This window comes from Urocampus carinirostris, chromosome 12 (assembly GCF_059441175.1).
Source record: "Urocampus carinirostris isolate Australia breed hairy pipefish chromosome 12, RoL_Ucar_1.0, whole genome shotgun sequence".
NCBI classification, from domain to species: domain Eukaryota; kingdom Metazoa; phylum Chordata; class Actinopteri; order Syngnathiformes; family Syngnathidae; genus Urocampus; species Urocampus carinirostris.
In genome coordinates, this window is record NC_142360.1 from 27,835,338 (window position 1) to 27,848,376 (window position 13,039).

The 13,039-nt window shown below is 39.0% G+C and overlaps 1 protein-coding gene across 1 annotated transcript in view; it reads right to left on the reverse strand.

The window, feature by feature from the left end:
• LOC148355402 (disks large homolog 4-like) overlaps window positions 1–13,039 on the reverse strand; it is a 177,580-nt gene that overhangs the window by 121,208 nt on the left and 43,333 nt on the right. The window lies entirely within an intron of this gene.

Consider the following 13,039-nt stretch of genomic DNA (forward strand, 5'->3'; position numbering starts at 1 on the left):
TATATGGCTCTTTTCATGAGTACATATGGCTCCGAAATAAAATGTAACTATTGCACATCTCTCTGTAGCGTTCCAAAGTCAAGTGATTTCATCCCGATTTTGGTCTATATAAAGCCCAAGCAACTTAATGCAGAAGTTTGATAAGAAACCATTTCAACTGATAAATAAAAACGCTGACTTTGATTGGGTGAGCAGTACAGGTGGGCGGATCCCTGCACACAGCGCAAGGCACTTCCTTCTCTCTCTCGCTCAGTGCAGTCTACACCCAAAGTGAATATGACGATATGCTTATCGTTTGCTGTAATTTGTGACATTTTTTACAAAAGAACTTTGCATGCACATTGTTTTGAAACCGTTATTAAGGACAAATTTCATGGAAAAAAAATGGCCTCAACACTCTTAACTTCAGGTAGAAGACAAATTGCAAATGACATTGATTTGGGACACAGGTTTTGGCATTATTATCATTTCATACATGTGATGAAATCATCAAATGACACACAGTGAAATAAAATATGCTGAAGAATTAGCTTTTGTCTAGAGAGCGTGTTTGGCAGTTTTTTCAATTTATTTTGAAAATATATGATATGGCTCTCTCAATTTCTTTTTAAAACATGTTTTGCTTTTATGGCTCTTTGGGTCAAAGTGGTTCCTGACCCCTGTTCTAAACAGTAATCAACAGGCTGGCTTTTAAAATAGAATAGAATAGAATAGAATGTGCCTTTATTGTCATTGTTACAACATGGGATATGCTGGGACAACGAAATTGGACGACTCCAGTTCCACATTTACAGTGAGGATAAGGAAACAAAGAGATAAAGGAACAAAAAACTAACTGACTTTGTTGTAAGTAGGCTTTGTTTTCCCCCGGGGGGGTTGATGAGTGGGGTGAGGGTCAAACAGAGTTGCTGGATACAGCCGCCATCTTGACTTTTAGGTAATTTTAAGGGCAAAACAACATACAAGTTCCGACAGTCAATACATAGATTTTTGCACGTCTTAAGTAAGGTACAGTAAGACATATTTTGCTGGGAAACACAGTCCACAGAGTATTGACAAGCAGGAAAATAAACCATCACTTTCCCCCTGACTTGTCAAATGTCAGTGGGTGAATGCCAACCTCATTCATATTTAATGACCAATTAAATAAAAGCACACATCATGCATGTTTAATATCTTAATACTGAGCTTCATCCTTACATCCTCTTAAGCCTGGTAATGGCTTGTAATATGATATCAAGCTTGCCATGCACCTTTTAACTGAGTTCATAAAAACTTTCTCAATATGATTATCGAAATGTTGAAAAATGTCTGAATCTAAATGTACCGTCTTTACTTTTTATCTTCATCTCTGTGTTTTACTTTTACAGGTGGTCTTGGACATAGATACATATTCCATGAGTTTTTTTCCATCAGACCAGAGGTGGGTAGTAACAATTTTTATTTACTCCATTACATTTACTTGAGTAAGTTTTGAGACATTTTGTACTCCTAGGAGTATTTTTAAATCACTAGACTTTTTACTTTAACTTGAGTAGATTTGTGAAAAAGAAACTGTACTCTTATTCCGCTGCATAAGGCTACCATGAACCAGTTACTTAAATCCCATTTTTTTGTCAGAGACCTTTCTTTTATTTAGATTTGACCAGTGACCCACACAAACTGTCACGAACCAGGACAGGAAACAGGAATTGAGAACCCAATCGCGTAACGTACTCACAGTTTATTAGGGAGAGGAGGAATGCGCGCACACTCGATCCGAGGATCGATGGTCACGGGAGTGGATTGAAATCCAAACAAAAGAGTTGTCAAAATCAAACAGATCAGGCCAAAAATAAAACGGGATCAAACACAGGCAAGTTCACAGAACTAGGCATTTCACACAGAGTTTAACAGGAGTCTTGCAGAATTTTCACCGACGCTCTGACAACTAACGGCTCAAAGGACCGTGTTTAAGTACTCCCAAGGAGCAATTCGTCAAAGCGATTCAGCCGGTGTCCATGGGCGGAGCCAATTGGGCACCATGGCAATTGGGCGCTTTGGGGAAACTGTATTATATGTGCAGTGTATATAGCTGTACCCCCACATATATATATATATTTTTTACTCTACATAGGGTTCACCCAAACAAACTGGGTAAACAGACTTGTAATTTATTGTTGATTCAATGGATTTTAATGATCTGATTGAATGGTTGTCTCATCTCATTAGCCGTACCGCTTATCCTCATTAGGGTCGCGGGGAGGCTGGAGCCCATCCCAGCCATCTCCAGGCAGTGGGCAGGGGACACCCTGAACTGGTTGCCAGCCAATCGAAGGGCACACAGGGACAGACAACTCATTCGCTCATTCACACCTATGGACAATTTGGACCGGCCAATTCACCTGAAATGCATGTTTTTGGAACGTGGGAGGAAACCGGAGTGCCCGGAGGAAACCCACGCAAGCACGGGGAGAACATACAAACTCCGCACAGAAAGTCTGGAGCTGGATTTGAACCCACGACAGGTTCCCATGACATGAACTGTGCCGCACAAGCGCTAACCACTGCGCCGCCGTGCTGCCCTGAATGGTTGTTTAAAAAATAAAAATTAAAAAAATAAATTGTGACTATGTTGCTACAGTTACTCAGTACTTGAGTAGTTTTTTTTCTTAACTAAGTACTTTTTTACTTTAATTCAATTAATTGTTTGGATGACTACTTTTACATCTACTTGAGTCATGTGGGCAGGTTCCATCCATCCATCCATTATCTGCACCACTTATCCTCAGTAGGGTCGCGGGGGTGCTGGAGCCCATCCCATCTATCTTCGGGCAGTGGACACCCCGAACTGGTTGCCAGCCAGTCGCAGGGCACACAGGGACACACATTTCACTCACTCATTCACATCTAGGGACAATTTGGACCGGCCAATTAACCTGAAATACGTGTTTTTGGAATGTGGGAGGAAACCGGAGTGCCCGGAGAAAACCCACACAAGCACGGGGAGAACATGCAAACTCCACACAGGAGGTTCGATCTCATGACCTCAGAACTGTGCTGCACATGCGCTAACCACTGCGCCGTCGTGCTTCCCTATGGGCAGGTTATATATCTCAAAGTCTCCCATGAAGAGTGAATAATAGGGGTGGGAGGATCGAACCAAAAATCGATATCGGTATCAAGCAAGTATTTGGATCTGATCGATACTATTGTCCTGGGATCGATACTAAATCCTTCAACAAATATCCTCAAAGCGTCGCTTCCATATGTAGGTAGCTTAGTCCTCTCAATCACTCAGTGACTTTAGTCACTCTGTATGTTTATAATTGTTTTTGTCACAGGCACCTCTCCCTACCTAGCCTGCTGCTGCATCTTGCCTGCCAGGCAGAAGAGACAGCAAATTCTATGCGCGAAATTTGACGGAGCCAAACAAAAAGCAAAGCACGGAGTGAAATATTTTCTACAACAACAGAAAAGGACGATGGCAGGTGTTATTTGCGTTATACAGTAGTCCACTCCTGTGTCAAATTTACATAAACACATGAAAAAAAATTTACCCTACAAAGAGCAACGTGCTGTAACCAGAAATGTTCATATTTTACTATTCCTGAACAGGGTTGGGTAGGGTTACTTTAACTGGATTACTTTCAATTACTTTTGGATTACTCCAATACCAAATATGCGAATAAAAGACAAAATAAACTAAATGTGAATAAAATTATTCAATTTTGTGCAGGCTTGGGGAGTAACGGAATACATGGAACGGCAAAAATGATGTTGGCAAGATGTTTGGATTTATTTTTATTTTGTTTCTGTCGCATTGTTAGTTTTGCCGGAGATCAAAGAGATCAAAGCCAGGAGTGAAAGCTTACCACGTGTTGTGAGTCATCATTATATTTATATTTAGTTTCTTTTGTCATTTATTAGCATATTTGGTATTGGAGTAATCCAAAAGTAATTGAAAGTAATCCAGTTAAAGTAACCCTACCCAATCCTGTTCCTAAAAAAAAATCAGGTGAATCCGTTGGCACATGTGGCAACAGAGCCAAAAGAGCTTGTTCCATAAATTGCTGGCTTTTTCCTTTGTAACGCCAGATCCTTAAACAAGGCTCACGTGGATTAGTTGACTTTTCTTTGATTTTTTCCCCTTTTTTGTCAGGATGGAGTCAAGTCAAGTTTCTTTGTGACCCCCTTAATCACAAGGGGTCTCATAGGGCTGGCTTTTTTTCTAAATTTTTCCTTCTTTTTTTTCTCTTCCTTTTGTTTCTTTTTTTCTCAGCTTTTCACTACTTTTTCATTTTGGTATTTTTTTCTTTTTGTTCTATTCCCCCCTTCCTTTAAGTCATGTTGTGCATAATTTTACATGATATTTGGTCATGTTGGGATTAAAGAAGCAAAAACAACCTGAAGAGCCATTTAGGACCCAAAAGAGCCGGTTTCTTTTAGTGACCAAGCCGAAGAAGCCGGTTCTCTACTAACTTTACTCAACATCGTTCTACTTCGACTCGACTTTAAAATACCGCATTTAGGACACAACGTCAGGGGAACCCGTGTATTTTTACCTTGATGCACTGTAACTTTGACTTAAGTCGCTTCTTAATTAGTCATTTTGAGCCCTCGTTTTTGTGCGCTGGCTAGATTTTCTTGTGCGCTGAGAATGCTTAGAGGGAACACTGCTTACAGCCTTTTCTTTTCATATACGGAGGGATGAGTGAGCATCGACGTTAACTACTTTCCGAGTGCGTTGTAGGTACTTTATAGTGCTTTGTATTTTTGCTGACTCGACATTCAGACATTCCTACATGATGGGTTGCTACCTAAGTAGCGCACTATGTAGGAAGTGATGCCAAGAACCCACATGTTTTTTTCTTGTCCTTGAGGAGCGGTCGACAACCCAAAATGCTGTAAGAGCCATATTAGACCAAAAAATAAAAATTGTTCGGGGCCTCAAAAATTTAAAAGTTTTATATAATCCTCATAATGAAAGCAACACATGCTGCGTGTATCTATATAAGCTATATTAGCCTACTATCAAAATGACTAAGTTTGCATGTCACTATGTTTATGTTCTCCCCAGGGAAAAAAAACTAGCACAGAAAATGCACTTTTTTTTTCAAATCGAAAATTGAATCGAAATTGCAATTAAGTTTTTTCCAAAATCGTGCAGCCCTAGGTCATAGTTCCCTTTTCTCAAATGTTAATAATGATAGAAGTGGACATGGAGCAGCGGTCAAATGTGCCGGTGGAATCAATACCATTCATATCAGTAGTGATGTGGAAGAAGTTAAAACTCCAGAATGAATGGATTAAGGTAACTATTAAACAGGGTTAGGTAGGGTTACTTTAACTTGATTACTTTCAATTACTTTTGGATGACTCCAATACCAAATATGCTAATAAAAGACAAAAGAAACTAAATATGAATAAAAATACTAAATTTTGGGGAGTAACGAAATACATGGAACGGCAAAAATGATGTTGGCAAGCTGTTTGGATTTATTTTCATTTTGTTTCTGTCACATTTGATGTTAGTTTTCCCAGAAATCAAAGCCAGGAGAGAAAGCTTACCACGTGTTGTGAGTCATCATTTTATTCATATTTAGTTTCGTTTGTCTTTTATTAGCTTATTTGGTATTGGAGTCATCCAAAAGTAATTGAAAGTAATCCAGTTAAAGTAACCCTACCCAACCCTGTTTGCATGTCACTATGTTTATGTTCTCCCCAGGGAAAAAAAACTAGCACAGAAAAATCAAATCAAAAATTTAATCGAAATTGCAATTTAGGGCTGAAAAATCGCAATTAGGGTTTTTTTCCAAAATCGTGCAGCCGTAGTTCATAGTTCCCTTTTCTCAAATGTTAATAATGGTGGACATGGAGCAGCTGTCTTGTCCAAATGTGCCGGTGGAATCGTTACCTTTCATATAAGTAGTGATGTGGAAGAAGTTAAAACTCCAGAATGAATGGATTAAGGGAACTATTAAAACATGGTCAACAACACACACAAAAAAAAATATCAAGGTCTGTGAATAGGACTACAAAAACAGCGAAAACCCAGATTTTAAACCTGGGGTAATGGATGTAGGATTTGAAAAATAGGATTGATGTTGATTACCCAAGTGTTAGAAGGACAGGAAATGAAATCTTTTGAACAACTTCAACAAGAGTTTGACATACCTAGAAATTATTTTTATAAATATTTGCAACTCAGGCATTTCCGCCAGAAACATGATGAATGGGGGAAAATATGTAAGGAGCCAACTAAAGTTGAGGAATTATTGATATCATACTCAAAAGGACAATTAATAAACGGGGTTCCTCAAAATTGGATAAAACGTGGGTCAAGATTTTGAGGCATGGAGCTTGCCGTAGCTGTTAATTGGACTTTTTGCATGATTTGTGACATCACTAATTTAATGTTGATGTTTTACTGTGTATAGATAGATAGATAGATAGATAGATAGATAGATAGATAGATAGATAGATAGATAGATAGGTAGGTAGATAGATAGGTAGAGGGGTAGATAGATCGAGCGATAGATAGATAGATAGATAGATAGATAGATAGATAGATAGATAGAAAGGTAGATAGATAGGTAGGTAGAAAGGTAGATAGATGGATAGATAGGTAGGTAGAGGGGTAGATAGATGGATAGATAGATAGGTAGGTACAGGGGTAGATAGATAGATTTGTAGATAGGTAGGTAGAAGGGTAGATAGATCGATAGATAGGTAGGTAGAGAGGTAGATATATAGTTGGATAGATAGGTTGGTAGGTAGAGAGGTAGATAGATGGATAGATAGGTAGGTAGAGAGGTAGATAGATGGATAGATAGGTAGGTAGAGAGGTAGATAGATGGATAGATAGGTAGGTAGAGAGGTAGATAGATGGATGGATAGGTAGGTAGAGGGGTAGATAGATCGATCGATAGATAGGTAGGTAGGTAGAGGGGTAGATAGATAGATAGATAGATGGATAGAAAGGTAGATAGATAGGTAGGTAGAAAGGTAGATAGATGGATAGATAGATAGGTAGGTACAGGGGTAGATAGATAGGTAGATAGGTAGGTAGAAGGGTAGATAGATCGATAGATAGGTAGATATATAGATAGATAGATAGATAGATAGGTTGGTAGGTAGAGAGGTAGATAGATGGATAGATAGGTAGGTAGAGAGGTAGATAGATGGATAGATAGGTAGGTAGAGAGGTAGATAGATGGATAGATAGGTAGGTAGAGAGGTAGATAGATGGATGGATAGGTAGGTAGAGGGGTAGATAGATCGATCGATAGATAGGTAGGTAGGTAGAGGGGTAGATAGATAGATAGATAGATGGATAGAAAGGTAGATAGATAGGTAGGTAGAAAGGTAGATAGATGGATAGATAGATAGGTAGGTACAGGGGTAGATAGATAGGTAGATAGGTAGGTAGAAGGGTAGATAGATCGATAGATAGGTAGATATATAGATAGATAGATAGATAGATAGGTTGGTAGGTAGAGAGGTAGATAGATGGATAGATAGGTAGGTAGGGAGGTAGATAGATGGATAGATAGGTAGGTAGAGAGGTAGATAGATGGATAGATAGGTAGGTAGAGAGGTAGATAGATGGATGGATAGGTAGGTAGAGGGGTAGATAGATCGATCGATAGATAGGTAGGTAGGTAGAGGGGTAGATAGATAGATAGATAGATGGATAGAAAGGTAGATAGATAGGTAGGTAGAAAGGTAGATAGATGGATAGATAGATAGGTAGGTACAGGGGTAGATAGATAGGTAGATAGGTAGGTAGAAGGGTAGATAGATCGATAGATAGGTAGATATATAGATAGATAGATAGATAGATAGATAGATAGGTTGGTAGGTAGAGAGGTAGATAGATGGATAGATAGGTAGGTAGATGGGTAGATCGATCGATCGATCGATAGATAGATAGAATGAGGAAATCTGAGTTTTTTTTTAGTTTGCCCTCGTGTGAATTTCAGATTAGGGGTTGTTTTAATGGTGGTCTGTGCATCCCTGACTATGCAAAAACTGCAACTTGTGTTCCTCAATTGCAAGCATGCAAAATAAACAGATAAGTTTGAAATTCTCCTTTAATGCACCACGATTCAGAATAAATATTTCCCCAAATTTAAGGCGAAGACGCTGCTTTCTTAAAGGTGGTGTCCTCGATTTGAAACTCTGCCGCCATCTCCTGGCTTAAAGTCACGCTCGCACCGCATTCATCAATAGACTCTTCCTTTGTCATTTCTTGGGGGTTTGGGTTGGCGTTTGAAGTGTATTTGAAACAGTCCTTTTCTTACTGTCTCTATTTTTAGGCTACATTAACAGAAAACCGCGCGAATGATCGTGAAATCACTTTCACCCTACCTCGCCTTCACTAATGTGTTGCCAGTCAAGTCAAGTCAAGTCACATTAATTTATATCCCCCTTAATCACAAAAATGTCTCAGAGGACTGCACAGGATTACAATTACACCATTACCTGATCTTAAACCAACATGCGGGCAAGGAAAAACTCAAAACCTCAGAGTCCTGAACATTTTTGTAAGATAAAGATAAAAAAATGTTAAAACATACTTAATAGAGAAAACATATTTTTTAAGGGGACAGAGTGTAATATTAGGTCCCCCTAGTCGTACAAAAAAAAATTATTTCATTCGGTAAAAAAAGAACATTAATTCGAATACTAGGCAAAAATACATGGACCATCATCTATCCATTATCTGCACCGCTTATCCTCAGTAGGGTCGCGGGGGTTGCTGGAGCCCATCCCAGGTAATTTCTGGCAGTGGGCAGGGGACACCCTGAACTGGTTGCCAGCCAGAGCGGACAACTCACTCATTCACACCTAGGACCGGTTAATTCACAGGGCGGCATTAGTTCAGGAGGTAGAGCACTCGTCTTGGGATCAAGAGATCGCAGGTTCGAATCCCAGCTCCCAGCAGTTATATGTCAAAGTGTCCATGGACAAGACACTGACTGCCGAATGCACCCAATAATAGTATGGCTGCATGGCCGCTATTGGTGTGTGAGTGTGTGTGTGAATGGGTAAGTGTGAAGCACATTGTAAAGCGCTTTGGGAGGTCTTCATTGACTTGAAAAGCGCTATATAAATGCAGACCATTTACCATGCATGTTTTTGGAATGAGGAAGGAAACCAGTAGGAAACCCATGCAAGCACGGAGAGAACATGCAAACTCCACACAGGAGGTTCGATCTTATGACCTCAGAACTGTGCCGCACAGGCGCTAACCACTGTGCTGCCGTGCTGCCCATGGACCATCAAAACAATGGTAATTTGATATATATAATATACATATATATCGTAGGATGAGAAATTTGTATTTCTTTTACACTGTGGAATCCTCATCCCCACCATGTTTGTCTGGCGGGATGCCGCCACGCTGTGCCATGCATCACTCACCCTCGTTTGTACCAGACAACACAGTGCCACCTAGTGGTCAAATATTACAAAATGGGGCTTTAAGGACACCTCAAACGACCCAGCCCTTCTTTAACTATGCCTCTAATGACATGATAGCCTTTTATAGTTGAATTGTATGGTACTTGGTCTCCATCTGCAGGGAGTTTCGAGTTATTTTTTTCAAATTAGTAGAAATTTGAAACTGTCACTTACTATTAAATGTCTGATGACATAACATAAATTATAATATTGTTAAAGCCATGTTAAAGCCCAGTCTTGTTTGTTACATGTCTGAAGGATTTTATACATTTGACTATAAAGGATTTTATACGATTGAATACAAGTTACATTTATTGAGTGCAATGAAGATTTTCACAGAGTAGGCTTAAGTTCAATGAGCAGTGAAAGTTCAGGCCACCCTGGTAGAAAATATTGTTTACAGGAATGGCGGGAACGGGACGTAAGGCTGATAAGATAATCAGCACATCGGACGACGCAGAAAGGCCCTGATGACAGAGAATGGCAGGCATTGTTTGAGAAACGCTCTCCGCTGTTTTGAGTTTTCCAGACATCGCGGCGAGGTGGTGAAACTCATGTTGGTTGGGCTTCATTGGCACGCCCATGGGAGGAGCCGACACACCATCTTGCGGAAAGATGTGGGCCAAGGGAAAAAGCTCAAGTACTTCAGAGAAGACTCGCCAGTAATGCCAACGACACTAATTCGACTAATTCGGCCATTTTTGATGGAGTACAGTTGAATTGTTAAAGAAATAAAATCTGCCCCCGTGTGAAAATCTCCGCTTTTCTTGTTCATCTTTTCCATCAAGAAACGAGCGCGCATAAATTGTTGGGTGAATGTAGGTTGTGTAACTAATTCAAACAATTTGGTAAACGATACATTTTAATATTTAATTCCCAACATTTCAAATAGATATTTTTGTAAACTTCTCTTGTGGATGGCTGCAGCATTACAGTAAAGCGCAAATCCTTTTGAATCTAAAACTGAGAGAGTTAAATATTCATAGACAGGCTTTTATTGGGCAGGCGTCGGTTCAAGGTTTCATACAGAGAAGGGATGATTCAGGGCCAATTTTAGGTTCAGAGCTTTAGGGGGACTGAGCACCCAGAGTGTCTTAGATTTCTCCCTTTCCACCAACAACCACATAAAAACATCTTGACGTCATTTAAATAAGTAATAAATAATAAATAGATCATCTACCTTCCGGTGCTAAGAATCAAATGGACTGGACCATTTCAAGGCAGTGGAGTATTTCTAAAGCTACATTTTTTTTTCGTTTTACTGGTGTTTGTATTTGAGTAAGCGTTTTTTAGTATATTTAGCTTATTCTGTCCTTTCTTAAGAAAAACAGTTTTAAAAAGTGTCATAATTTTTGGGGGGGTGCTTTAATTAAGTTTGGGGGTGCTTGAGCACCCCAAAAAACGGGTTGGTTACGCCCATGGGATAAATAAAGCAGCTTTTTGTGCACATCACAGAACAATCTGCAGGAGCAATAGAAACACTGAGACTATTAAATGATAGTTAAAAATACACAAATATAAAATCAATTTATTATACAGTAGAATTAAACTGATTAAGTTATTTATAGAATTCTATGTTCTTATTGTAAATGTGTGCACTGTGCATGTGAAGCACACTACTGCACCCAAAAGGCCAAAACGTGTATTACAATTTGTAGTTTTTCATTTCATACTTTCTACTCGTTCTTACTCAATTATAATTTATTTTCTTACTTATTTCTCACAATTATTTTTGTTAATTTTTCAGGGGTGGAAAATTATTCAGATTTAGTGTTCTAAGACATGTTTCTCTTTGTATTATTTCCGAGTTATGCATATGGATGTTTTGATACCTAGTATCGCTATGATGTATATATTCTGAAATCAATAAAGAAACAAAATAAAAATAAATGTGGTTAGCATATGAGGTTAACTCACAGAAATTCTTCTTGTAAATAAATGCATGATTGTGTTAAAAAATATGAACTCAAGTTTATTCATTTGTATTGCCATTAATCCCAGAGCATCTCAAAGGGCTGCACAGACCACAAATTATGGCAGGGGTGTCAAAGCTACGTTGCGAGCTTGGTAGGAAAAAAAACCTCACAGCGACTAGCAAATCAAAGGGAGAGAGAGAAAGATAAGAAAGGTAAAAGAGTGAGAGAGAGAGAGAGAGAGAGAGAGAGAAGGTGAGAGGGAAATGCAGAGAGAGAAAAAGAAAGGCAAAAAGAGAGAGAGTGCAGAGAAATATAGAAGGATAGAAAGAAAGAGACGAAAGTAAGAGAGTGAAAAGAGAGAATGAGAAGAGAAAGAGAGTGAGGAAAAAGAAAGAGAATGAGAGAGAGTGAAGGTGAGAGAAAGATAAGAAAAAGAGTCAGGAGAAAGAGAGTGAAGGAGAGAGAGTGAAGAAGGAGAGAGAGAGAGAGAGAAAGAAAGAGAGAGAGCGAGAAGGAAAAGGGAGTGAGACAAAACAAGTAGAGACAGAGTTGTAGAAAGGAAAGAAGATATAGAGCTAGAGACAGAGACACACAGAGAGAGAGAGAGAGAGAGAGAGAGAGAGAGAGAGAGAGAGAGAGAGAGAGAGAGAGAGAGAGAGAGAGAGAGAGACAGAGACAGAGACAGAGAGAGGAAAAGCAAAAAAAGCAAAAGCAAAAGTGAAAAGAGGAAAATAAAGAGAAATAGGAAGAGAAAGATGGGGAGAAAAGGGTAAAGAAAGCACGAGAGGTAGAGAGAAATAGAGAAAGTGAGAGGGAAAAGCAGAGAGAGAGAAAAAAAAAGAAAGACAAAAAGAGAGAAAGAGTGTAAGAGAAATAGAGGGTTGGAGAGAAAGAGAGACAAAAGTAAGAGAGTGAAAAGAAAGAATGAGAAGAGAAAGAGACTGAGGAGAAAGAGAGAGAGAGAGAGAAGGTGAGAGAAAGATAAGAAAAAGAGTCAGGAGAAAGAGAGAGAGTGAAGGAGAGAGAGTGAAGGAGAGAGAGAGAGAGAGAAAGAAAGAGAGAGAGAGAGAGAAAGAGAGCGAGAGAGAGAAGGAAAAGGGAGTGAGACAAAACAAGTAGAGACAGAGTGGTAGAAAGAAAAGAAGATATAGAGCTAGAGACAGAGACAGAGAGAGAGAGAGAGAGAGATAGAGGAAAAGAAAAAAAAGAAAAAGAAAAAGTGAAAAGAGGAAAATAAAGAGAAATAGGAAGAGAAAGATGGGGAGAAAAAGGTAAAGAAAGCATGAGAGGTAGAGAGAAATAGAGAAAGTGAGAGGGAAAAGCAGAGAGAGAGAGAGAAAAAAGAAAGACAAAAAGAGAGAAAGAGTGTAAGAGAAATAGAGGGATGGAGAGAAAGAGAGACAAAAGTAATAGAGTGAAAAGAGAGAAAGAGAGAGAGTGAGGAGAAAGCGAGAGAGTGAAGGAGAGAGAGAGAGATATAAAGAAAAGGGAGTGAGACAAAACAAGTAGAGACAGAGTGGTAGAAAGAAAAGAAGATATAGAGCTAGAGACAGAGAAAGAGAGGGGAAAAGAAAAAAAGCAAGAGCAAAAGTGAAAAGAAGAAAATAAAGACAGATAGGAAAAGAAAGATGGGGAGAAAAGGGTAAAGAAAGAACAAGAAATAGGAAGAAAGAAAT